At 44.3% G+C, this 26814-nt stretch overlaps 1 protein-coding gene across 7 annotated transcripts in view; it reads left to right on the top strand.

The window, feature by feature from the left end:
* Atxn1 (ataxin 1) overlaps positions 1 to 26814 on the top strand; it is a 384415-nt gene that overhangs the window by 129047 nt on the left and 228554 nt on the right. For all 7 annotated transcript variants that reach the window (XM_026384578.2, XM_026384574.2, XM_077801586.1 and 4 more), the window contains one exon: positions 16941 to 17065. The gene's annotated coding sequence lies outside the window, so the exon portion shown is untranslated. The remainder of the gene's footprint in view (positions 1 to 16940; positions 17066 to 26814) is intronic.

Genomic DNA, 26814 nt, shown 5'->3' with positions numbered 1-26814 from the left:
GGATTGTGTGAGCTCACCGTATCTTAAAAATAGTGCTGGAGCAGCTCAGGGATCCTGGGCATCCCTGTTAAATGCCCAGCCCTGGTATAAACTATTTTTTTGTGTGTGTGGCTATGGAAAAGTCATCCCTTTTGGTTTCTACACCTGTGACAGGAAATGGTTAGAGTATGCAATCTCATGAGGGTCAGTCTAGCTCCCAAGTCCCTCAGTGATACGTATCACAAATGGGAAGCCTGAACATACAGACAGAATTTAGTATTGTCATAAACTGTAACTTACATAAATGAGTCTAATTGGACACGTAGTTCATGATACACTTAGTTGGTGACACACTGTCTAGCAATTGAGCTTCAGGGGGAGCACTTCATGTAACTGACTATAATTTGTTTGACTTTTACACAAATAACATACATTTTGTTTCTTGCTCCTTGACTTTCCCCCCCGAGGCTTGTATCTTGTCTGTTTTTTTAAACACTTTCTCCTCCCATGAGAAAACAAAAAGACCCTCCATCTGTTCAATCAGCTTCCATGGCCCATCCCACCAGGTCCCCACTCCCACAGAGGAGATCATGTCCCCTGTGGCGGACCTGGAAATTCCTGATAGAGACCCAGGAACTGATGGGATTCAGCCCCTGACCCTCGTGCCACCCCTGGGGACATAGAGACCCCTCCTAGTCTGTGCCATGCCTTTGGTGGACTGGCCCCAGGTGCCCCGCCCCATCCTTCCCACCTGGTGGCCTCTTGACCTTTGTCTGGCAGTTCCTGCACTGTCTGTGCCCCACTCCACCTGCGGAGCCTCGTCCCCTGCCTTCGGCCTGTCCCAGGGGAACTTTCTGGTTCTGTTCCTGTGGTGATTCCCTTATTTACCTCCGTGAGCCTCTCTCTTACCTCTGGAACCCTGGGCCAGTATGTTTGGTTTTTAAAATTCATCTCAGACCTTGGGATGACTCCTGAGTCAAGACGAGTTTCGGGGGAACTGATTTCACTTATGGGCCTGGAGGGAGTGGTGCCCCTCCACCCCGTATTGGTCACCTGCTCATCGTAAAACGTGTCTTAGGGGAATTTCTTTTCTAGGAGGTTCTGAACACTGGGGGTCAAGGCTGTGTAAATTCAGCTGTAGGGCTCCTGGAGGTATGATGGGATGGAGGGTATGGGAAGTGGAGATGGTCCAGGGACAGTGGTGCTGTATCCCCACTAGTGGGGCATCCCGGAGCATGGGTCAGGGAGGATTGGGAAGGGCTGTGCTCTCTGGCAGGACTGGATCCTGGGAAAGGGCTAACCTCAGGCCTGCCTGTAGGGGGCGCTTGGCTCCAGGACCCAAGACTGCAAGATCTCAGCCGCTTCTAAGCATCAGGCTCTGCCAGTTCCCAGAGATTGGATTCTGGGTCACTGGCCCCTAGCAGAGGTGGCCTGGTCCACCCTGAGGCCACCCTGTCTCCCTCCACTTAGAAACCACTGTGTTCTGAGAGTGTCTTTAACGTTGCTGTGTGCCTATGATCATTATCTTGCAAAGCTCACGTCATGTTATTTCATATTAGGCTCATTTCTATTTTACAGATAGATGCATAGCTGAGGCTCAGGTACGTACTCAGCCTGTGGTCATCGTGGAATATGAACCCAGGCTGTGATTTCAAAGCCGTTCCGTCTTTCTGGCAGGCCTTGACATGAAGCAAAATAAGCTTTTAAAAGTAGGGAGAGTTAGTTTCCTTATCCTGTTTCCCCGGTCGGAATGTTGGCTGCTGGTTGGTGCTAGAATTAAAGGAAAGTAAATCTTTTGATTCTTTTGTTTTAAAAATTAAAAGGTTTTGGGCTGGGGATATAGCTCAGTTGGCAGAGTGCGTGCCTTGCATGCACAAGGCCCTGGGTTTGATCCCCAGCACCAAAATAAAATAAAATCAAAGGATTAAAGTGCAGATTTGGGGGGAGGACAATGAGCGAAGTGTTCTTGTATGGAAATGATGTGATGCTTCGCTGGTATTAATGTTGGCAGGGGAGGGGTGGAGAGAATTAAGGAGTAAAACTCCCTGGTGCCTAAGGGGAGCAGCACCTTAGGGGAAAAAAGCAGAAGGGTCCTGTGGATGAATTTCACCAACTCTGAGTCTGCGGATGACAGCCCTCTAAACCCTCCACAAAGACCAGAGAAGTAGCTGTGGGAGAGGGCAGATGCTTTGCTGGTACTTAGCCCACAGGCGAAGCTGAGTAGGAGGCAATGCCAAAAGCCTCGAGTCCTTTGGCATGGATTTTGAAAATTGTAAGATTTACAATTTGAAACCCTGAAATGCATGAGAATTTTCTACTTGCCAAATAGATCCCACTTGTAAAAAATCTTCTACTTGTGTTTCTCCTCCGGGTTGAAACAAGTAGATTTTAAGTGTTGGCCTGGCTCTCATTTTGCATCCTGTTCAAAGGTCAGGGAAAAACAAAGATGGTGTTAGTGTGTTATTGGAAGAATAAACTCAAAGCACCCCCTCCCCCATCTTACACCCGGCCTACCTCTTCCCCAGTGTCCTGCGGGCACCTTTTTTTTTGTTATTGGTGCAACAGCAATTCTAGCATGAGTAATTTGCTCCATGTGCCTCATTAGAGTAAAGCTGTTAACATCCGTAAATATCAAGGATTTCATTTTCAAGGTTTGCCTTTGGATGGGAGGGGTTTTCTTTTTTTCTCTTTTGACTACCTGTGTAATGTCAGGAACAAGCCTGGCTTTGTTGTTCTTCCTGCCTCTTACCTCACCTGGCCTGGACCTCAGGCGATCCAGATCGTCTTGGGAGTGCACAGGAAGGCAGCTGCCACCCGAAACAGGCTGTCACAGCTGGGTCATTTTCTAAGAACCAAAGGACGTGACTCCAGTTTCCAGGCCTGGCTGTGGCTCACTCAGGGAGCGTTGACATTTAGCTCGCCGTGACCTGTGCACTGGGGGATGATTGAAGTCACTGCCTGATTCATAAACTTATAGGTGATTAAACTTGTAAAGTATTTTGAGGCTGTTGCTTTCATTCATTTATTCCAAACAAACATTTGTTGTTGAATGAATAGTGACTTTGATTTAAAAACACTACACAGGCATGAAACACTGGCAGCTTGTAGATAGCAAATTTTTTTTTTATTTGCTCTCCTAAAGGAATTTCATTACCAAATCCTCATGAATCTTGAACCTCAGGAAGAATAATCCTTTCTTTTGTTGGAGTTTTAAATTTAGAATAATCAGACAATAGTAGAGCATTCTGTTCAAAGCATTCCTTTTAGGCTACCCATTTATGATACACTGCTCTTAAGAGGAGATGAATTTGATTAGCGTTCAACATCCAGTGTTTCTGCATAGCTAATACCAGGAAGAAATTTCCAGAAAGTTGGGCTTGCTGTTTAATGTTATTATATAGTTGGCTTTTAATTATCTGTGTTAATGGTGTGTAATCAGTGATGTACATACTCCAAAATCATTTCCGTTGGCATTGGGGAGCATTGTATGATACTTTTATTAAAGTATTAAAATTGTGCTGCATTCTTTGGGCTCATCGCTCATCATAACAAGAAAGGAAGGGATGCCCCAAAAGTATACCAGAGAGATGGATGGGGAAGGTCAGCTAGAATTTTAAAACTTATTACAGATGATCAGTACGAATGATCCCAAGACTTTTATCTTGATTATTTAAATAGAAAATAATCTTCATTGTTTAAATAGATTATGCACTGCAGCTGATAAGAAAAGAAGCGAGACTATCACATTGAAGATTTCCACATATGATGTATGTTTCTGTTCCCCAGCTCTGCATTTTGAGGTTTTCTAAAAGTGAGTAAAAGCTGTCAGGCTAGTTATGCCCCAAACCTGTCCAGCCCATCAGTGGGGCTCCAGCTACCTGGTATCTGGACATGTTCTTGTTTCTAAATAACCTTCCCTGTCGTTGTGATGGAAGTTACTATTTGTTATTTAAAAATAGCCCTCTTCACATTCATTCAGCTCTTTATTATTATTTTTTTTTTTAAAACGGTGAACGCTTTTATTTATTTATTTATTTTTTAGAGCTTTGTAGTTGTTCACCGTGGTTGGGTTCATCCCTATAAACCCACACATACATGGCTGTGGGTTTGCAAGTTCAGTTCATGTTCTCCCCCCCCTTTTCCCCTCCTGTCTTCCTTCCCCTTTCCCTTTCTCCTTCCTCTACTCTATTAGGTTTCCTTTCGCTCGTCTGTTAATTTATATTTTATTTGTTCTTTCTGTTATCCTACTTTCCCTTCCTCTTTCCCTTATTTTACTCCTGCTTCCACATATGAGAGAAAACATTTGACCTTTGAGTTTCTGAATTTGGTTAATTTCACTTAGCATGATAGTCTCCATTTACTGGCAAATTTCATTCTTCTTTATGGCTGAGTAGAACTCCATTGTGTGTGTGTGTGTGTGTGTGTGTGTGTGTGTGTATGTGTGTGTGTGTGCACGCCCACGAGCACATATCTCAATTTCTTAATCCATTCCTCTATTGAGGGGCATCTCGATTGATTGCGTAATTTAGCTATTGTGAATTGTGCTGCTATAAACATTGATGTGGCTGTGTGGTTGTAATATGCTGACTTTAGATCTTTAAAAACTTTTTTTTTTAGCTGTAGATGGACACAGTATCTTTATTTTATTTATTTGTATGTGGTGTTAAGGATGGAACCCAGTGCCTCACGTGTATGAAGCAATGCTCTATCACTGAGCTGAAACCCCAGCTTCTGGTTTTAGATCTTTTGGGAAAATACCCAGGAGTGGGATAGCTGGGTCGTGTGGTGTTTCCATTTCTCGTTTTTTGAGGAATCTCCATGCTGGATCCCAGAGTGGTTGTGCTCATCTGTAGTCCCACCAGCAATGTAAGAGTGTTCCTCTCCCTCCAGAAACCTCGCCAGGATGTACTGTAGTTCACACTTGATAATCGCCATCCTGACTGGAGTGAAATGAGTGTAGTTCTCATTTGCATTTCCCTGATTGCAAGAGATGTTGAACATTTTTTTCACATATTTATAGGCCTTTTGTGTTTCTGCTTTTGAGAAGTTTCTTTTTAGTTCTTTGGACCATCTATTGATTGGTTTATTTGTGTTTTTTTTAATTTTTTTTAATTTATTTGTGGTTTTTTGGTGGGTTTTTTTTTTTTTTGGTGTTAAGTTCCTTGGATATCTGGATATTAATCCCCTATAAGAGGATTAGGTGGCCAAGATTTTCTCCCATACTGCAGGTTCTCTCTTCATGCTCTTAATCATTGGCTTTGCTGTGCAGAAGCTTTTTAGTTTGATGGCATCGCACTTAGTGATTCTCAGTTTTATTTCTTGTGCTTTGGGGGTCTTGTTAAGGAAGTGGGTGCCAGCACCTGTATAATGGAGTGCTGACCCTATGGTTTCTTCTAGCAGTTGTAATGTTTCATTCAGTTGGTTTTTAATGGGAAGCAATGACAGAAAGAATTTTTGCAGAGTTTCTTTTCTGAGTAGGGGGCTTCTGGATTTCTTATGTCTTCTTAGTGTAAAAATGTATTTCTGCATCACTTGCCGTTGGCCCTTCCTCTCCTATTGTATTTGGCCCATTTGCCTGAGTGATGAGATTGCTTGGTTCGTGCCTTGGGGGGCCGTGATGGTCAGTTTTTCAGAGTGAGATGAGTGGGGCGGAGCTAGTGCATCAGAAAAGAACTCCAGTCTTTGGCTACAGGGTTGCCTGTGGGACTGTTCTTGGTAAGGCGGTATGAAGGTCTCTGTCACTACGTTCTGTCTGGGCAGCAGCAAGGTGCAAGCAGCATTGATTGCTTCTGCCGGCTTGCCCACCTGTCACCAGGCTGGGAGACCTTTGCCTGCTTCCCCTCCCTCACAAGTGCCTCTGTAGTACAGCTGTGTGGGTGCACCTGGACCCCTCAGCTCCCCAGCTGGACACCAAGCAAGGGGAGCCTGGGAGGAGGGTCATGTGGCTCCTTGGTGGAGGCCACTTTCTATGTTTTTAGTCTTACAGGTCAACGCTGCAAATAAATATCCTCCTGTAGTGTCCGTGTGTGCTGCGACAGGGCTGACCGCCCCACCGTGTGCGAGACAGACTGTGCCGTGGGGCTCAGGTGCTCTTTGTTCCTCTGCCAGATCAGACACCTGCTGCCAGATCACAGTCTGCTCTGCAGACACGGAGGGAAGACCACTGTCCCCCGGACTGCTGCGGGTGTGGCCTGTCACTGAACTTCAGCTTTGTACCAACCTTCTGAGGCGGGTGTCAGTGTCTCACTTGTTAGCTATTGAACTTGAGGATCACGCCAATAAATAATCCTCTTCTCATAAAACATACTTATGTTGGATATCTAGATGTTCCATTTCCAAAGTAGCATATTGTTCTGAAATTGAGAGGAGAGAGAGAGAGAGAGAGAGAGAGAGAGAGAGAGAGAGAGAGAGAGAGAGGGGGAATCTTTAGACAAAATCAAAACATTTAATTGGGAGGTTTTGGTAACAGCAAGTTGTGAAACTGATGTTAAAACCATGCCACACTGATAACCAGCTCCTATATCGGGTGGCAAGCTCCTTGTTATGCATTAAACTTTTTTTTTTCTTTTTAAATTTTTTGTTCTGGGGATTGAACCCAGGGTTGCTTAACCATTGAGCCACGTTCTCAGCCCTTATTATTTTTGATTTAGAATTCGAGTCTCTCTGAGTTGCTTAGGTTGGCTTTGAACTCACATGCTCCTGTCTCAGCCTCCAGAGCTGCAGGAACCATCATTCTTCATGGTTAGCTCAGCTTTTTTTATTTAACCCAGGACTGTCCTCGTCTGCTCTCAGCCCATTTAGAAAGTAGCATCTACTTGTCACCATCCCAGACCAAAGAAAGAGGGGCCTGCGCTCCTAGTTCAAGCTGAACCCTTGCTGGGAACTTTCTAACCTTTCTCAACACCGCCTTTAGCAATTAGGAATATGGTTCCCCTGAAGTCGTAAAGAGCACCCTGCGGCTTGTTGAGGGCCCAGGGTGCTCTCAAACATGGGAGGCATTCTTTGAACAAGTGAGGCAACATTTTCCTGGACGGGCCTCCCTGCCATAATTGTGACCAGAAAAAGGCGCGGTCTGCACACGCTTGGCAGGGCCGAGGGGCAAGGGTGAGCGTGTAAGTACGTCTTAGGCCTTGGAGACACTTGCTTACAAAGCCCAGAGGAATTCCCCTCCTTCCCCTGGAGGGGTTGATAACCTCTAATTTTCGCACCTTTGCATCTAGTAGGAAGGCGCAGGAGTTCAGACTGCCACTGAGCTGCTTCGGGCTGGCGTCCCAGAGTGGTGGCACAGCTGTCTGGGTGCTGGGGATGGGCATGGGAGCAGGGAGCTGTCTGCCCTGCACCCTGCAGGTGAGTGCAGTAGCCACGGGCAGCCAATCAGGGCAGGCAGGCTTTCCCTGTGGCAGTAAGGGAAGGAAAGAGGCTAAGATGAATATGTGGCTGGGTGGTCCAGCTCCTCCCAACAGCTCTTCTGCAAGATCCTACAATAAATGTCTGGCTTGTTTGTGCAGCGAGCCTGCCAGTGGACGACAGAGCCCTTGAAGATTCCTTCAAGGACCTGTCCTGCCCTTGCAGGGGGCTCCCCTTTGACAAACACCGCTGCAGTGTTGGATGCTACCTCCCCGAGGTGCTCTGGGTAGGAAGTGTGTTCTGACCTCATTTCCCACCGGAGTTTAAAGGGGGAGGGAGGGGGCCTAATTAGTCCCTCATTAAGCACTTAGAATGAAATACCACAATTCTCCTGAAAAGAGAGTCTAGTCGCTGCATAAAAAGCCAGACACATTTTTAACATCACATCAGAATACAAAGTCATTTTTAAATAAAAGATTTCTGTAGTTGTGGGAAATGACTGTATTTTAATCGGATCTTTACATATCAGCGTTACAAAGGGCTCCTTTAAAATGCAGTGATTTTAATAATTCTGCCTGTCTCGGAAGCTGCCTGGTAATCCGGAGCTTCACCTGAGGTTATCCTTCCCCGTATGTGCAGGCGGCCCAGCACCAGACACTAGATATCCACCTGGGGTGGCCTTTTAAAGCCACGCTTTTAATAGAAAATAAATGAAGGTCTTAAAGCCTTCTTCCTGTCCAAGAGGAAAGACTCGCTCCCTTCACACTGCCTGGCTGGGTTCCAGCTCACTCGCCTAAGAAGTGTGATTAAAACAAGGCCCGGCTTAATTAAAATAGTGTGAGAATGTAATCAGAGGTGACTTCACTGAAAGTCACCGAAAGATCTCGATAGGCAACTCCGCAGCCGCTGACGGCACCACTTGCCCGTTTTACTTCCTATCAACGTCCAGTTTGCCATCCACGTCTGCAGTGCCAGAAGACGCCTTACAGGGTCCCTTTGCCCGTCAGGTCCTGCCTTCCAACCATTCCCCACCTGTGAGGCTGAGGAGTCAGGGAGAGACCAGGAGGCAGAAGGAACGGAAGACAGGGTGCCGAGCATTTCACCTTCAGTAGAGCGGATGCCCAGGAAGAGACCAAAGGACCAAAGGACAGCATGGCCCCGACTCCTGGTGCAGTTCACGGTCCTGGTCTCTGCACGTGTTAGTTAGAGGGGGTAGAACAGCCCACGCCAGAGCAGCCTGCGCCTCAGCTAGGGCGCCTCAGCTAGGGCGCACAGCTAGGGCGCCTCAGCTAGGGCGCACAGCTAGGGCGCACAGCTAGGGCGCACAGCTAGGGCGCTGTGTCGGGTGGGTGCTCTGCGTTTTCGTTTTCGGTTCTGCTTCTCCCGGGCCCGTGATCCGCAAGCTCTGCACTCAGGTCCGGCCAAGTCTCAAGGAACATGTGGAGGAGCGCGCTGATCTGGAGCTCACACCTGAAGCCAGGAGCACAGGTCCAAGAACCTTAGGCTCTGAGTTTGGTCTCGTGGAGAGGGGACAGCCTGTCCCACTGAGCCTGGACCTGGAAAGCCTGATTACAAAGGTTCTTAATTCTGCGGTTCTAAAATAAAAGCTGAGACTTTCTCTCATCTGTTTCAGCTCTCTGTTCTGTTTCTTGCTACTATTAAAGGAAACAAAGAAATCTCTCAGTTTTCCATAGTTCAGGGTGGCTTCAAAATCGGGCATGATTTCTTGTTCTAAGTGGGCAGTTTGGGCTCTTGGGACCTCCTGTGTCCTAGGATATTCTTTGTCACCTATGATAGCCGCCTTAAGAATTGAATGACTGAGAACTAAAACCATGTGTAGCCTTCAGATGATTTACCCTCAGTCCTACCCAAGTCATTATGAATGTCACATCTGAAGGTGATAAAATAACCCTGTCTTTGGAACTAATTCATTTGTTACATTTAGTGAAGACCAAAGCATGAACTCACCGGTAGGAGAGAGAGAGAGAGGTACAGAGTGTTTATTTCTTTATGGGAATACATGACTTTAGCCTATAAAATAAAAAACCCAGATGTAGCTCAAATAGGTCTTCTTGATTCTGAAATGATTGATCAGTTTTAAAAAATTATGGGGTTCACTGCCAATAGGAGTGTGGATGGATGAAGTCATTTTGGAAAGCGGTTTAGCACTGTTGTATAACCGTGAATATTCATATGCCCATTCCTAGCAGAACCCCAGGGAAACTTGTGCTTATGTGTATTTTTTTCTAATGGACACAGCATGTTTCTAACAGGGAAGGAAAAAAACCCTGGAAGCTGAAAATTTTTTGAAGTCCATCAATAGAGGGAAATATATATATTCACACTGTGAAACTGTGAAAAGAAAAACCGAGATGAGTTAAATTTAACAAAGTGTACTTGAGCAAGAAAAAGGTTCTAGAACTGGGCAGCGTTCCAGAACAAAGATGGTTTGGATGCTCAGCTCCAACACAAATCCAGGTTACATTTATAGCCAGGGAAGAGGAAGCAGCCAACAGAAACTACCCGATTGGCTGCAGTGCACTGGCCTCCCGTGGAGTGGTCTGATCATTTGGTACCCTGCAACTGGCCAAAGCTCAACTGTTGTGATTGGCTGAGACTCAGTTGCTTGGTTACAAGAGATTGTATCTCTTAGATTAAATTATAATTTATTTACACATCAAATTAGAGTACAGTTCATTAGGTACAGGGGCTGCTTTAGGGCAAGCTTTGTCACTGCAGTACAGAGACAGATTTAGGACAAAATATCCCAAACACAATGGAATATTATATAGTAGTAAAAATGAACAAGCTATAGCTGCCTAAAATAACATTGTTCAATTTGAGGAACTATATTGTGTGTGTGTGTGTGTGTGTGTGTGTGTGCGTGTGTGTAGGGGGGAAACTAGTTACAAGAGACTACATATGATATGATAGAATTATTTCTAAAGTTTTAAATCAAGCAAAATGAACTAATATATTTTAAGAAACAGTAAATGCAAAATTCAGGATAGCAGTTACCTTGGGAGAGGAAGCAGGGGGATATTTTAGTAATGCATAGTTCTTAAAAAGGGTAATAGGCTTAAGGATATTAGTTTCAGTCTTATGCTTCATGGATTATATGTATGCTGCCCGCATTCTTTCACAGATATCCAGTTTTGTATTGTGCAGGTCTTGTGAAAATGAGAGCATGGATTGGAATCCCCACTTCAGGCTCTAGTTCTCTACCTGTTAACGTGTCATGGTCCCCTATCCTAGTCCTTGGTATCTGGCCATCACACAGTGAAATCCGTCAGACAGCTGGGTGACTGCTTACAGATTGAGGCTGCCAAGTGACCTCGATAAACAGGATGGGAGATACAGTTCTTCCCACCCCAAGCCTAGAAAATCTTGGATGAAAGAAAATCTGTAAAACGAGGCTTGGTGACCTCTTGGAAAACCTGTATTCATTGCCGCAACAGTGACTGATACTTCTGAATGCGGAGCATCCTCCTGGGTTGGTTGATTATGAGAACCTCATTCTTTCTGCTTCTTGCTGTTTTTTTCTCAGTGACCCGTGTCCTTTGGAGTGAGGTGGGTGTTGGCATGATTGCGATGACGTCATGGGTACGCAGCCAGGCAGATGGTCACAGGCTCAAGGGTTCCATCTTGAAAAAATCCAAGGCAGCTGTGTGAGAACTCGGTCCACGCGGGAAGAAGTATTACAATCAAAGTGGAAAATGGAAGCAGGACTGGGGTCCTGCTGGGCCCTGGCCTTCTCCACTGCAATTAATTGTTCCTCTGTAACTCGGGTCAGTGTTGGCCGGAGGGCGAGCCTCAGGCCTGAGCGTGTGCAGAGGAGCAGGTGGGGCGTGCTCGGGTCCACAGGCAGCGTCTGGCTCTAGCTCTCCCTTCAGTGGGTGTGTGGAATCCTTACCCAACCAAACCTTTGTCTTGAGAGCGCTCAGAGGGCCCTGCAGAACCGGGTATTTTCAGACAAATTCTCAGACAGGAAAATGTGCTGCCTGTCTGTTTTCTAAAATAGTTTCAACATCTTTTATGTAATGCTGATGCATCTAGAAGTGAAAATGCTAAGTTTCATTTCACTAAAAAACTGGAAAAATGGTTGTTTTTTTTTTTTTTACACTTGAACCTTTAGCTTTAAAATCGCAATTAGTGGCCTTTTTGCCACAGTCTCCCGACATCGACGCGCCCTGTTCACTGACAGATGGAAACACGTATTGACTGAGAATGTAGCGTGTGCAAAGAGCTGTGCAGAATGATGGGGGAAAATGCAGAGACCTGGTCAGGGCCCTACGGAGCTCACATTCTAGAAAGGGACAGAGATTGTGGCACAGCCGAGAAAATACAGTGTGTGGAACCTGTCAGGAGGGAAGGGACTCCTGACCAGAATCCAAAAAAAGAGTCACTCAAATAAGTGAGAAGGACAGAGGGCCCAGCATAAAAGAATTGTGCCTTGTCTTACTAAAATGTCACCCGATTTTATGACACACATAAAGGCATCATGACAATGACATCAAGTGAGTTCAAATAGAATTGTCTCATGCAGGACTGTTAGGGGCTGACTTTGTCTCTTCTGCCTTCTTTAATTATGTTGCAAAGAAGCAATAGGTTTACATTCTGTGAAACTGTTTCATAGTTGTGATCAGGGAAGAGGATTATAATTTAGTTTAAAAGTAATTTGGTATTCTTTTGATTCTTTTGGTAAAATTAGAAGTTAGAAATTTAATATTTTTGTAACATTTTCTGGTATAACTCTGGTACCTCTGAAAAAGGAGTCGAGCCTCAATCAGAAACCTGACTTGCACTGAGTGTGGTGGTGCACGCCCGTAATCCCAGGGGCTCAGCAGGCTGATTCCAGAGGATCGCAAGTTCAAGGCGAGCCTTGGCAACTTCGCAAGGCTTTAAGCAACTTGGTGAGATCCTGTCTCTAAATAAAATATTAAAAGGCCAGGGATGTGGCTCAGTGGTTAAGCACCCCTGGGTTTAATCCCTGGTACCAAACCAAAAAAAAAAAACCAAAATACCTTGACTTGCTTTGGGTGTCATCATTTATCACAGACATCTCAAAATATAATAATGATACTACCTTATATATCAAATAGCACATGGTTTATAAAATCCTTTACTGTACTCCATTTAAACTTGGTCAGTTTGTAAGCGAAAGAGTGATTCAGGGCAGCATTGTAACTTTGCCTCCTAGAATACACGATGATGACTCACTCACTTGTTCTCAACTACTGCATGTACTGGTAGCATTTGTAAACAATCCGTTCTTACATTATTTGTTTTCCCCAAATACTATTGCCAACTGGTCTTGCCTGTTTTTCTTTTTTTTCTCTTTGAGTAATCTATTTCACTAAATTTCAGCAATTCTAAATCAGAGTACTGTCTAATAGACCACAAATGAATGTGTTTGCTATCAATTCAAACATCTTATGGGATAATCATGAGACCCATTCTTAATATTTATTGATAAAGTCACATTATGCTGTCTAATAATTAAAAGAAATGTATGCATATATCTCTTGTTTTTTTAGCAAAAGAAATAATTTACAGTAAATATTTGTAATTATTGCAGGCAAATGTTTACAGCTCTTGAGTGGCAATCTTTATTATTTCTATCACTTTGATTTTATAGATGACTTTTGTGCAGAAATACTTCTTTTCTGTCAATGCCTTTGTCCCTTCCCACACATATTGCGCATTATGGACACAGTAATTTGTCCTTCCGCCGCAGTGAAGTAGACCATCCTTTATCCTTGGTTAACTGAGTGCCTCTCTAGCCGTTTTTATGGCCGCACAGAGATGCTAATGCTAATTAATGTTTTAGTGGAAAAAAGCTGGCAAATAAAACTGATAAATTTGAAGCATGAATTATAATTTCAGCATGATTGCCCTGGCTATAATAATAATGATTACATAGATAATGTTTATAAAGTGCTTTCAGCATGCTACACACTCTGCACTACATACTTTACTCATATAACTTATTTAATTCTCCTGTCTATGCTGTGAAGTAGGTATTAATATGCCCAATTTGCAGATGAATTTATAACCACGATGCTTCACAACAGTAAAGACTTTATTAACTCTATAAATATATAACTATACATTATCTTTATAACTATATATAGTTATACATATTAACTATACATAGTTATACATGAGATATATATATATATTTAAGTTGTCAAAAATATTGGCAAGTGAAATTTATTTTTGCATCATAAGGAAACATTTAGTGGTGAGATGGTGAGACATTTATAATTTTTTTGTGGTACTGGGAATTGAACCCAGGACCCCACACATGCTAGGCGAGCACTGAGCTACATCTTCAATCAACCCTTTTTGTCTTATATTGAGACAGGGTCTTTCTAAGTTGCCCAGGCTGGCCTTGAACTTGAGATCCTCCCTCTGCCTCCTGGGTAGCTGGGATTACAAGCAGTGCAATTACAAGTGAGTACATGAGTGTGGGGATGTATATACACATCACATAGTGGTGTTTAGATCAGCAGTCGAACATATATGCAGAGAGTCCTGTAAAATTATATATAATGTACCTTGTCTATATTTAGACATATTTAGGTGCACAAATGCCATTATGTCACAGTTGCCTACAGCCTTCAGTACGGTAACATGCTGTACAGGTTTGCAGTCTAGGAGCCATAGGCTAGACCCCAGAGCCCAGGTGTGTACCAGGCTAGACCACCCAGGTTTATGTAACTGTGCTCCATGGCGTTCACAGGATGGAATCGTCTCATGGTGGTGTCTCAGAACCTCTCCCTGTGGTTAAGTGGTACCTGACTCTGTAGATCATTTCTGTTGTTCACTCAACAAACACTGACTTAGTGACAATTTACATGCCAGGCTGCTGTGGGCCCCTCTGGGGACACTGTGAAGCAGGGTGCCTCCCTTGCGTGTAAGGCACTTCCCAGGTAGTAGGAGAGATGGAGCTGCTTAAAAGACGAGTACAGGAAACTGTGACAATTGCTGTAACAGTGACAGGTACAAAGTCTTGTAGAAACCCAGAGACGAGGCCTTGGCTTCCCAGAAGGCAACCCGGGCTCTTTCCCAGCCCTGAGAGTAGGGGAATGAGCGAGTGTGTGAATGAAGAGGAGTGTGGAGGGGATGGAGGAGACAGGATGCGGAGAGGGCATGAGGAGGGCGGATGGTTCAGGGACGTGTCCCTGCCTCTGCAGGAGGCCCAGCTGGCCAGGGTTGGATGACAAGGAGCCTCACCTGCCACTCAACGGAATGAGCAGGTCCTCTGTGCGCTGCAAGGTCCTCAGCACCGAATCCAGGGAACTCTGATGAAAGGATCCTGAATAGGGACGCCCTTCCTTTCCCCCGGCTTCTTCCTTCCCTCCTTCCTCTTTTCCCCTGTTCATTTGGGAGACTCTGTGGAGAGTCCGACCCTGCAAAGCCTCACGTTGAGTGCTGCAGAGGGTGAGCAGGAGCATGCGCGGTGCTGATTCATGGGAAAAGGCATCAATGGAGGAATCAAGTAGAAAATGAAGTTACAAAGGTGATGCTTATAACAAGGGAGAGTGACCCCAGATGCAGGAAGGAGGAGGGAGGTCGGGATGGGAGAAGACGGCCCAGCTGAATGCGCACAGAGAAAAGAATACAGGGCAGTTGGTGACAGGAGGAAGTCACCTGAGAAGACCCTGAGGCCTGCAAGACCAAGGTGCGGATAAGCTGTAGGGAGACCCGCGGTAGGATGGGCTGGACTGTACAGGACGTGGGGGCCACCATAGGAAGCCCGACTCAGGGGTGGTGCTTCAGGCAGAAGGTGCTAAACAACCCTGTCTGTAAATAAAATATAAAATGTGCTGGGAATGTGGCTCAGTGGTTGAGCGCCCCTGAGTGCAGTCCTCTACACACAAAGGCAAAAGGGGACTCATTATGGGACCTGTATTAGTCCAGTTTCAGTTACTATCATGAAATATGTGAGGCTGGATTCTTTATGAGGAAAAAAGGCTTATTGAGCTCACAGTTTTGGAGTGTGAAAGTCCAGGCAGCATGGCCCTGGCCCTGGTGAGGGCCCACCTGGCTGTGCCACATCATGGCGGATGGCTCCAGGATGGAGCTCAGATGAGAGAGAGAGAGAGAGAGAGAGAGATCACATGGCCAGACAGGAAGCCAGAGAGAGGGAGGGGCTGGTCTTGCTTTTGTGTGTGTGTGTGTGTTAATGACAGCCCTCTCTCAAGAACCAACTCAGGGTCCCAGGAGAATCTTGATCCCCTTTCAGGTCAGTGACCTCAGTGACCAAGGTCCCACGACCTCTTAATGGTGCCACACTGGGAGCCAAGCTTCTAACATGGGATCCCTTGTGGGACAAGGCGCATCCCAACCATGGCAGGACGCATAAATGTTCTGTTGATTCCTTGACAGTCTCCTGTGTTTCATGTTGTGATGAATCTAAGACCTGTGGTATGCTAATTTTGTACATAGGTAAACATGTTGGGGTATTTTTAAACTCAGGGATCTATTATGCTTAGAAATCCCTGCCTTTATTTTTATCTTTATTTAGGGGTTTCACAGATGGCTTTTTATTTCATCACCTGTCTTCTTTCTAATGAAACTTAACCACCCAGATAAGACTTGGATTTTAGGATTTTATTTCATCTTTTGGCATCTAGATTTGGAATTGCTTGACTTTTTTTTTTTTTTTTTTTTTCATTTACTAAAATTACTTCTTTCACGGTCAATAGCAATCTAAACATATTGAGTTCAATTGAGCTTGGAAATTAAAACCAAAGGACAGTCACATCCAGAAAGAGTGATATTAGGACTTGGGTGACATATCAACTTTGGGGGGGGAAATGCAGTGATATAGTATGATATTGAACTTTGTTATAATAAGGACAGAAATGTGGACAGCGAGATCCCTTGTGTAGGGATGGGATGGTGCTGAACTTGTGAGCGAGGGCTCTGTGCACCTTGCTGGCCTGCACACTGGCTTTGACCTCCATGAGCTGTCCCAGGCTTAGCTTTCCCGTTGACTGCAGACGTAGGAGCATGACTAGCCCTTGCAGGGTGTAAGGCCCTTCGCATAGCATAGGAACACAGAGGTGTCTCACGAGGTTGGTGACCACCCTGGCTGTCACGGATGGTGGTCCTTGCCAGGGTTATCAGCGGAGGCACTGGGGATTCCAAAGTAAAAGGCAAAAAGTGAAAGGCCAGGTGGTGAACACGTGTTCCAAAATGGCCTCGATTTGGGGCTAGAAAGAATCTGAGCATCAAATTCAGCCTGTTCCTGACACTGTACGAAGGACTAGGCACTCTTTATTTCTCTGAACTCTTGGAAGTGGGATGGGGAGGAGGCGGGAAACAGGATCATTTTGCTGCTGATGTTAGGGGATGGGGCAGGAAACAACCCTGGGCCAGAACTTGCTACCCTGGGGAAGGGGAATGGTTGTGCCTCTGCTTGCAGTTGTTTTATTTTATTGGACCCGTGTGCACGTGTTGAGTGTGTGTGTGTGTGTGTGTGTGTGTGTGTGTGAGATGGGGCGATCACACAGCGTGGTGTTGCTCTTTTCTGTGACTTTGGCTAATGCTGTCTGTGGCCACAGGAGCTTCTAACTCAACCAGAATGTTGTGTGTGATTCCAGGTCCAGGCCTCTTACCTCGAGTCTCTACTGCCACCTTTTCTACTCAAGCAAAATCTGTGTGAAGAGATCTGCTGGGAGGAGCCGGGGCGCATGGTCCTGCATTGTGATGAAAGCACCTAGTGCAGGTAAGCACCCTGCGTCATCAGCCTGAGCCACGGGTCTCCAGAGAGCTGTGGGTGTGGCAGTGTCGCCACACACAACAGAAAGACTTCCGCACGTCTATGTTCTCTCCCTCTGTTGATTCTTTGATAAAAGAGACTTATCAAAATAGAAGGGTTACTTTCTTAGTGGGAAAGAAAACAATTTCTACATATTTTTGAGATGGCTGATCAGGCTAGATGGCAAGATACTGGTAAGAAAGGGATGATTCTGAAGGCAGCGTTCATAAATTCAGCCCCAGAGGCACCATCAGATGGTGGGAGGGAATAGTGCATTGTGGACCGTCAACTAACCTTTTGTTCCTGTTAACAACCAACATCTTTTCATAGCAATATGTTTTGTGATTCTATAAAATATTTTATAGTATTTCAAAATATAAAATATTTTAAAGTATTATAATTATGTCATATATCTCGAACAAATAAAATTCATCTAGTTGCTCCCTTCTAGTTGAATATAAAGATACATATGTATATATATATACAGGTACATATATATTTTTGTTTGCTTTTAGACTACCAAAAATGCTCTCATGGCTCTGTATTAGTTCCTGTTATTAATGACTTCCTTAGGGTAATTGCCGATCAGTAAACTGCTGAATTGAAGAGTTTTCAGGTTTTAAGACTTCTGATACTTGTTGCCAAATTACTTTCCAATAAAATCGCACCGTTTCTATTTCCAGAGGAAATGGATGAGAATATCTGTATTCACAGAATTTTCCAATGCTGCGAATTCCAAAAATGAAAACAGTTTGCCAGTCATGAGGAGTGGTATGCTTGTGTGTCCGTGTGTGTGTGTGTGTGTGTGTGTGTGTGCATGTGTGTAGATGTACATGTTTGTGTAGGAGGGCATTCATATGTAAATTGTACTGTTTTAAGGAACCTTTCCTTTGTAGACAGTAGCATCCTTGAAACTTACCAGATTTTGACATTCGAGAAATAATACTAAATCAAGAAGGAGTGGAAGAACCCCAGGGAATTTTAAGTTCTTTTTTTGGCCAAGTATTTTTAGACAATTGTGAAATCACTGGATAGCAATAATTTTCTGGTGGAATATAAAGTTTTTTCAATTCTTAAAAGGAATCAAAAGATATTTACTGAAAAGCCTTCATAAATATGTATGCAAGGTTATAGTGCTCATTGGTTAGAAAATACGTGTATGATTCTGTGTGGACGTGCATGCGGTCAAGTGTCACTACGGCAGCCCTTGAGGACGCCGAGGCTGGAGATCCCAGTAGGTCTCGGGCTGTAGGTCCAGACTGCCTGCTCTCAAATTCTAGCTCTGCTTTTCTTCTCAATGTGTGATATTAGGCAAGTCTACATTTGTAAAATTTAGAGAAGAATAGTCCCCGTCTCATGGGGTGTTGTTGCAAGTAAATACACGTGGCATGTTTAAAAATCACTAAAAATCTTAAATCAAAAGAACATTCATGATATGAGTCAGTGATCGAGATGGTCATCACCAAATGCAAAATATGACACTAACTGAAGTATAATCCTGGGTTTGTAAAGTTATCCTTCCCTTCTTCCTCCTCCTTTTAACCCTTCCAGGAGAATGTTCAATGTACTTGTGAGTGAAGTAGATTTCCATCAGTAGAGCAATCCCAGTCCTGGAGAAACTGCCTGATCAGAGTGTCCCAGGTTGGGTCAGGGTGTCTGAAATCACGCGTTTCCCTGTCCCCTGGCCGGGGACTCCCTAGGATCAGCTCACGTGAGAGCAGTACCTCCCTCCCTGAGGGCGGTCTCATCCCTGTGGTTCAGCAAGTGCCCGGGGACAGGTGGCTCCTGGCCTCCCATGAGCCTCTTAGCGAGAGCCTCGTCTTCCGGCACCATATGTGACCTACCCCATGTGGCTCATCCTCTCCTTCATTACTAAGTAAGCTCCATGTCACCAATAAATGACCGAGAAGGTAGATTCCAAGACCCCCAGCTCTCGGGCAATGGAGGCTTTGTGTTTTTTGAAACACACAAAAGAAAACTGAGGCGTTCTGAGTCCCTTAACCCCTTGGCTGAATCCTACCTGAAAAGGTGGAAGGAAAAAGGGCCAAAGAATTACATGACACTCAGGGGACGAATACGGGGTGGCTTGAATGGCCTCAGCCACTGCCTTTCACTCATTCCGCTGCAACTAGATGTAGGTGCTGCCTTGACTTGGGCCTCATTGTATTTCTGACTTGAAAATCTCTGTGTTTCTCAGTTAAAGAGGATCATCTGAATCCTGAACCGAGACATTTTAGCTTAAGGATTCCTCTTTAAAGGTTCAGAATTTGTTCTCCTTTAAGTGATTATGGGGATGAATAAGAGAATAAATTTGTATTTATGCACACATGTGTATTAATTCGACACAATTAATAAGTTATACAGGAAGCAAGAAGACAACAAATTGGTCAGCAAATATAGGTCAGGAAAAGAGTTCCCCGTGTTCTGCCAGACACGGATGAGGCACCTCGCGAGTGTAGGTAGGAAGGCGGTGTGCTGCCTGGGGAGCATGGATTCGCAGGGCCATATGGAGCATGTGGTATTTGGATAGCACTTAGCTTCCTCTTCAACTACAGAATCAATAGAGACTCAAACAGAGAGGGAGAAACGATTCTCTAGCTGGGGGTTGCTGGCTGCTGTGCAGAAACACAGACGCGTTGATTCTCAAAGCCTCACCAGAATCAGTTTCTCTAGGGAGGCTGGGGTGGGCAATATCTCACTCTGTCCCACCGTGTCGCAGCATCGGATCTAGGGTCCAGCAGCCTTGGGCATGTTGTGTGAACCATGGTTTCAGCCATGTAGAAGAGCCCCTGCAAGACCAAGGCCAGGAGAAATCATTACTGAGAACTGAATTCCATGGGGTTCCTGGGGACTTTGGGGTGCTCTGGGGTGTTGCTGAGAGAGGGTTAAAGCATAACTGCGGGTTGTGAGAAATGGAGAGAGCATCTTTACGTCTTGATCTCACTCGGGCATTCTTCACTCATTTCTTCGTGTGGCAGATGCTTCTGTAGGGGCCACTGTGTCTGCTGCAGAGCTAGGCAGCGAGATTCAGAGGGGAATAAGGGAGACACACGGTCTGCCTAGTGGCTTTAGAAACCATCAAACCTATCAAACCTACTTTGCGTGAACAAGGCAGCTGAGCTTCTCCGTTTTCCCATTCTGAGAGGAAACGTGGGGTTCATCTAAAATGAGACACTGGAGAAACCCATGGAGACACTGAGAGAAACCTGTGACACTGGACATGAGACACTGGAGAAACTGACATGAGACATGAGACACTGGAGAAACCTGTGGATGTGGAAGGCATGGAGCAGAAGACACAGAGAAGGGTCAGGGCCTGGTAGTGAGGTTGTGACTGGTGACAGCAGCGCCATATTGGGAAGTGAAGAAGGCAGGGAGAGGAACTACTGGGAAACGCCCCTTGAGTGTACAACTGTGGGGCCAGTAAATGCTGCCCAGCCATGGATCCCTCAGTGTGGGCCACCTAAATAGCACAGCGCATTGACAAGGCATATCTCTAAGAACACGGAACGTGGACCTGTTTGACTTTCCATGACTTTGTAAACATGTCAGAAGAGCAGATGTCACCTGCCTTGTGTCATAGTATATGGTAATAAAGTAGTCCCCCCTCTCCCGGGGGCCTATGTTCCAAGGTGGACACCTGAAAATGCGATTAGTTCTGAATATATACTATATTCTTTCTATACATGTATGCCTATGGTAAAATTTAATTTAGAAATAAGGCACCGTAAAAGATTAAGAGCAATAACAATAAAATTTATAACAATATATTATAATAAAAATGTGCTTTGGTTTTATTGCTGAATAAAATAAGGTTCTGAACACAAACACTGTGATACTATGAAAATGGGTCTGATAATCAAGATGACTACTAAGTGACTAATGGGCAGGTAGCATATACAATGTGGATACACGAGATGAAGGTGTAACTCATGTCTTGGATGAGAAAGAGTGAGATGGCAAGTGATTTCATCATGCTCCTCAGAGCTTATGAATTGTTTAGTTCTGGAATTTCTAAGCTTATAAATTGTTTAAGCATTTAAAGTTATAAATTTAAAACTTATGGCTTATTTCTAGAATTTTCCATTTAATATTTTCAAACCTCATTTAACTGTGGTAGCTGAAACCACAGGAAGCAAAATTGCAGATAATGGGGGACTGCTGTGCTTTCTTTCTTTAACTATCTCCCAAATAAATTGAGTTGACGGTTTGGCCAGAATGCATTTACATTATTTTCTTATGATATCTCTTTTCTTACTTTATCCACTATGATTTACCTTAGAGTAAGATTAATTACTTAATTAGTTCTACCATTTGTACCCAAGGAGAATTAACTTTAATCAACTTTAAAGAGATTCAGGGTTCCAGATGGAGATGTCCTCTGTAGTGTCTACATCCTGGTTCCTTTGGTAATTGGTACCTTTCCTCTCAGCATTGTTTGTGGGATTGGGGTTCTTCCCTTCTTCCCTCCATCCCTGGGTGCTTGTAGTGGTCTCTGAGCCCATTAAGTTCCAAGTTTTCAGTTCTACAAATATCTCAATGTACTTAACATAGGTGCATTGAAATTGGTTGAAAATCATAATCTAGAGTTTTTTTAAAAATAGAATTTATTACCATTAATGATGTTTAACAAATATGATCACTAACCAGTCACCTATTACTTTTATCAAAAGACTAGAACTCTACACAAATATTTATTTCAAAGTTACTCTAAGTGGTCTGTCTGCCTCTCAGTTTAAGTGTTTTACGTGTTCCTAAATGGGACAAAGGGGACATAATGAATTAATAACAGTATCTGCTCGGAGGCTTCTCTTCTCTGCTTTGTGTTCTGCGTGGCTTTGGTAAATGCGACATTTCTGGTTTGGGTTTCCTATCCTTGATGGGCCCTTTTTCTCTGTTCTCTTGTCAATTGCTCTCTTCTGGGGCTAAAACATCTACCATAGGAAAACCAGATTTTTTTCCTTTCTTTGACAAGCCCAGTTTAATTGTGAATCCCAGTCCTGTACCCACCTGCCGCCCAACATGCGTGCACACACACACACACACATGCTAGGAGCCACTGCAAAAGTATTACATTCATATGGTAAATGGACTCCTGCTGTTCACCTAGGCCCCTTTGGGAACTCAAGTTACTGGACTCCCGGAGAGTTCCCATTGGTTGGGGAAGGATGGTAGGAGGGTGTTCCAGGGGAAGTGGAGCCCCCGGCTCAGGTAGACACACACGTGTGTGGACCGGCTTGTTAGGGGACGCACACGGCCTCTCACAAAATAAAACTTTGTTTCAGTTTGACTGGCTTGTGTTTTTGTGCCCAGCCGGGTTGCAAGATTGCAAGCCGGCATGCACTGACAGCCCAGCAGGGAGGCGCCCAGCAGGAAGGCAGCAGGCGGTGCTCGGCGAGAGCAGCGGCAGGAGCGGAGCTCGGCAGAGCCCACGCAGCCCGGCCGAGCAGCCTGCAGCACACACACACACACACACACACACACACACACAGTGCATTCTGGAACATAGGGCAGCCTTTACCCATTGAGGGATTTGGAGTGCGCTTTTCTTTCAAGATGGTTAAGAAAACCATCTTGAGATCCTTTAAACACTTAAAAGAGATTTCCCCTAAATCTGTTTTTCAGCATAACTATGTTCTTTCCTTTTCCTCTACAATTTCTTCAATCTAGAGGTAGCGTCCATCCTCAGCTAACTTGGGGGAAGGCATTTAAGACACTTAATGATATTTTCTATCATGAAAGGAAAATTGTGGGGCCCAAGACTGAAGACTGTCTGGGGTTTTAGATGTAGGCATACCTCTTCTGAACTATCTCGGAGTACATTCATGTTTCTAAAAGAATACACCGGCCTTCGGTATGAGGTATTTTATTCTTTAAAAGTTTGATAAGTAATATGATCTCTGGTGTCAGTGTGGAAAATTCACAGGGTTGTCGTAACCTTCATGAGATAAAGTAGAATGTTCTGTTATCTGATTGAGTCAAACACATTAGGGAATGATCATATATCAAAGCCTACCATTTTGTGTCTCCATATTGGAACCCTTGAGCGGAACCCCATGGACACCTCCTGCCTCAGTATCCAATTGTGCTTTCACCCTTGGCACACAGCACTGCTCAGAGTGTGAACAGGATGAGAGGAAGGTGAGACGTGACTCTGATACCCCTTCATCAAGATGACAGTGTTCTTTTCAGATCACTCTCTTTTTTTCCCCTTAACATTCACAAAAGGAAGTGAGACATGTAAATACATTTTCCAAGTTTCTGGGATCTTTGCTATTATAGTATTGAGCGGTGGACATGAAGATCCTGTGGCCCATTTTCTCCCTACTCAAGACCCATCACCCCAATAGCACGGGTTTCATTTAGTCAGTGTTCAAAGAGGGGACCATTCATTGATTATTGAAACAACCATTATGTTGTCAGATTTGGATCTAATACACAGAATATCTTGGGAGGCTTCCCCCCCCCCCTTTCTTTTTGAATTAGCAAGAAAACATATTATCTGCCTACCAGTGTTGAGGAGGATCCTCAGTGAGAAGCACATCATTGATTCTGATTTAGATTTTCACGGGAGGTTTTTGTCCAATTTGGGAAGATAATTTCTATGACCTGGCAGTTATAATCTGTCCCCTTTGTTTCTTCCTCAGGGATAGCTCTTCCTTCTGGATCCCTCATTTTTCTTTTCTTTAAAATGGGGGGCAGGCAGTCCACCATGGGAATTAGGAATCCTTAGATCATGGCCTGGCCTGGCATGTGGTTAATGCTCTGTAAACACTGGCTGCTATTATTTCTACTGTGGCCTTTTCTCCTTCCACTTTGTGTGTGTGTGTGTGTGTGTGTGTGTGTGTGTGTTAATTCTCTTATGTATCCAAAGCAAATAAATACAACCAAATGAGAATCGCAGTGCTTGGTATCCTGTGCCTTAGAAGCTGGACTGCATTCGACCTCTCTGGCAGAGACATTATCCTCTGAGTGTGTCTGCAGAGAAGCCCAAGTTCAAGTGGAATGTCCTTGGACTTGAGGACCAGGAGGGCTTTGAGTGAGGGGCTCCGTGACACTGTACCTCCAAGTTCCCCATCTGGAACAGGAGCAGGCTGCTCTCCAAGGCTTCTGCCTCTTCTAAAAATTGCCATCTCCCATCCTTGATGTTGGAAGGCTTGGAAGCCCCGGCAGAGAAGAATCTGTGACGAGCCACAATCTCTGTTTCTGTTTTCCCTGTGCGTTGAGGTGCACGGGCACTTAGTGGCATTTTGGTTTGTGTTCTCCTTCGTGCTTAGGTGGAACTAATGACCTGCTCTCCCAGTGATGATGATTTTATTTTTTTAAAAAAATCATAAAACAAAACAAAAGACTTCTTTCAGGGACAAAGGCAACCCCCTTCCAGATGCTTAACCCCTTAAACTAGTCTCCGGGTGGTGGGGAGGGATCATCTTTCCACTTGGCACCGAGACACAGCCATCTCTGGAGTGAAATCTGGCAGCTGTGTAATAGTCAAGCTGCAGCACTTATATGACAGTTTGGGGAAAAGGAGTGAGACAGAAATAGCAGATTTCAAAATAATCCAATTAAAACAGCAGGCAGAGTGGAGTTGGGCAACAAGAAGGGAAGACGATCCGCCCCGGAGTCTGACTCGCTCCCCTGTTGAGACACTGCGGACTTGAGCCCTGCGAGCTCCCGTCCATGCTGCTGCTTGGAGAGAATGACCCTTGTCCAGAATCTCCTACACACCCCCCCGAAGAGGGTACTTGCCCGATGTCCCATTCAGCTATGGTCTCATGATCTTCTCCCTCTCTCTCCTTCCCCGTGGTCTAGATTATCAGCCTGGTTGGTGCATAAGTAGATCGGTTGTTTCAAAGTCACCCCTTCCTATTGCACCGAACAATATCCTAGCTAAGTATTTTTGACATCAGAATGCACTAAAATGAAAGGAGTGTGGAAAAACACCTTTTGACAGACTCTGCAAGGAGGAGCTGACAGACCAAAGAGGGAAACCCTTCTGTTGAGTTCAGGAATCCTGGTAATCATAGTGTTAGGGAAGGAAGATTGAAGAACACATCTCAGAGCTGGGGGGTGTAACTCAGTGGTGCTTGCCTGACTTGTGCAAGGGCCTGGACTCCATCTCTAGCATAGAAAAAGAAAAAAAAAAGAGAGAGAGAGAGAAAACAGAAATGTACCTTGCAGATAACTACAGTTGAATAAATCAAGGGTTTTTAGCTATTCTGTAATGGGTGCAACCATTGTGATAAACATTAGAATAAGTACATATGGAAGTTGTATTGAATAACAAAACAATCAAAGAACCAAGCCACTGGTGCAATGACAATAAAAAAAAAAGCAAAGGGAAGATTTATGAACATGGTTACAAATGATCAGATCATCCCAGAACCGGACAAAAGATCTCTCAAAGGGAGATTCCTGGGAATAAAAGCAGCAGATGATAAAAACAGCATGAGCATTTTTAGTTTCACCAGAAAAGAGAACTTTAGAAAGAAATTTAGGGATTAAAGAGTTGGTTTCATTTAGAAGCACATAAAATCTTTAGGTAACAAGCAGAGTTCATATAGGCTAACTATTATAAAATGGAACCAAAAACGAATTCAAGAAAAATTAAACTTATGGAGTAAAATAAAAAAAGAGAGAGAGAGAGAGAGAGAGAGATTTGGTATCAGAAGTTCTTGCTTTGAGTTTCGGATCTGCAATTTTAGATTAGCAGTGTGACCTTAGAGAAATCATTTAAAATCTGAGTTTTTTTTTCTCCTGATCTATAAAATAGCAATAATTATATATGTATCTCACAGGGATGTTTCAACAATCAAGTGAGATAATGCATTGAATAATGTTTTGTGAATTGAAGACTGCTGTATTATTCTTTTGTGTAGCTGCCATTTGTCATAGCATGGAGTAAGCTTTTAGGGACAGTGATCACCTATCAGAATAACTTAAGTGACAGTTCACGTAGTGGGAAAATCTATTGTGTAGAAATTTTGAAAATACAATGAGTTATTTTCTTTTTCTGCTCCTCATTTTTCTGGCCCAGAAGTTCCTCTATGTTATACAATTTTTCTGAAAATTTTCTGGCGAGCTCTGTAACCGAGCCGTGCCCTCTCGGTGGAGCACTAACTACATAATTTTATAGTAAATATTGTTTGTGAGTAAATCTTCAATGACAGATTAAAGAAACAGAATGCTGTCTTGCTTCATCTCATAGCCCTCATTTAGGGAGATCTGGGCAGAGAGGGGCTCCCTGGAGGCTGGAACAAGAGGATGCTGAAGGATGGAGACTTGGAAGGGGGGTGAGGGGAAGCCTCTACCAAGTGTGGGCTGGTGCCCCCAAGTTCCCTTTATGCGTTCGCCCATCTGTCTCGTTAGCTTCTGTCTCTTAATCACAGAATCCATAAAGTGTCTCCTCGTCTTTTTTTTTTTTTTTTTGCTTTTTTATCTTCTTAATCTCCTAGAAAAGTTAACGAAAGGAAATCAACTGGATTACGTGCAGTTTGTGTGTACTCGCTGCATGCCAGGGATGGGAGGGGCGGTATTCATAAAAGGAGGCTAACCCACAGAGGAATGTGTATGCATCTGAGCATATTTGTGAGTGCATTCATGTGAGTGTGTGTGCATGGGAGTGGGCGCCCACAGACACAACACATATGTGCATGTGTTGTGTACTCTCAAACATGGAAAAGGCACGTTGACATTAATTAGAAAGGGTGATATAA

The sequence above is a fragment of the Urocitellus parryii genome, chromosome 8, assembly GCF_045843805.1.
Source record: "Urocitellus parryii isolate mUroPar1 chromosome 8, mUroPar1.hap1, whole genome shotgun sequence".
Lineage (NCBI taxonomy): Eukaryota > Metazoa > Chordata > Mammalia > Rodentia > Sciuridae > Urocitellus > Urocitellus parryii.
The sequence above is the reverse complement of the archived record's forward strand: the minus strand, read 5'-3'. Positions and strand labels throughout refer to the sequence as shown.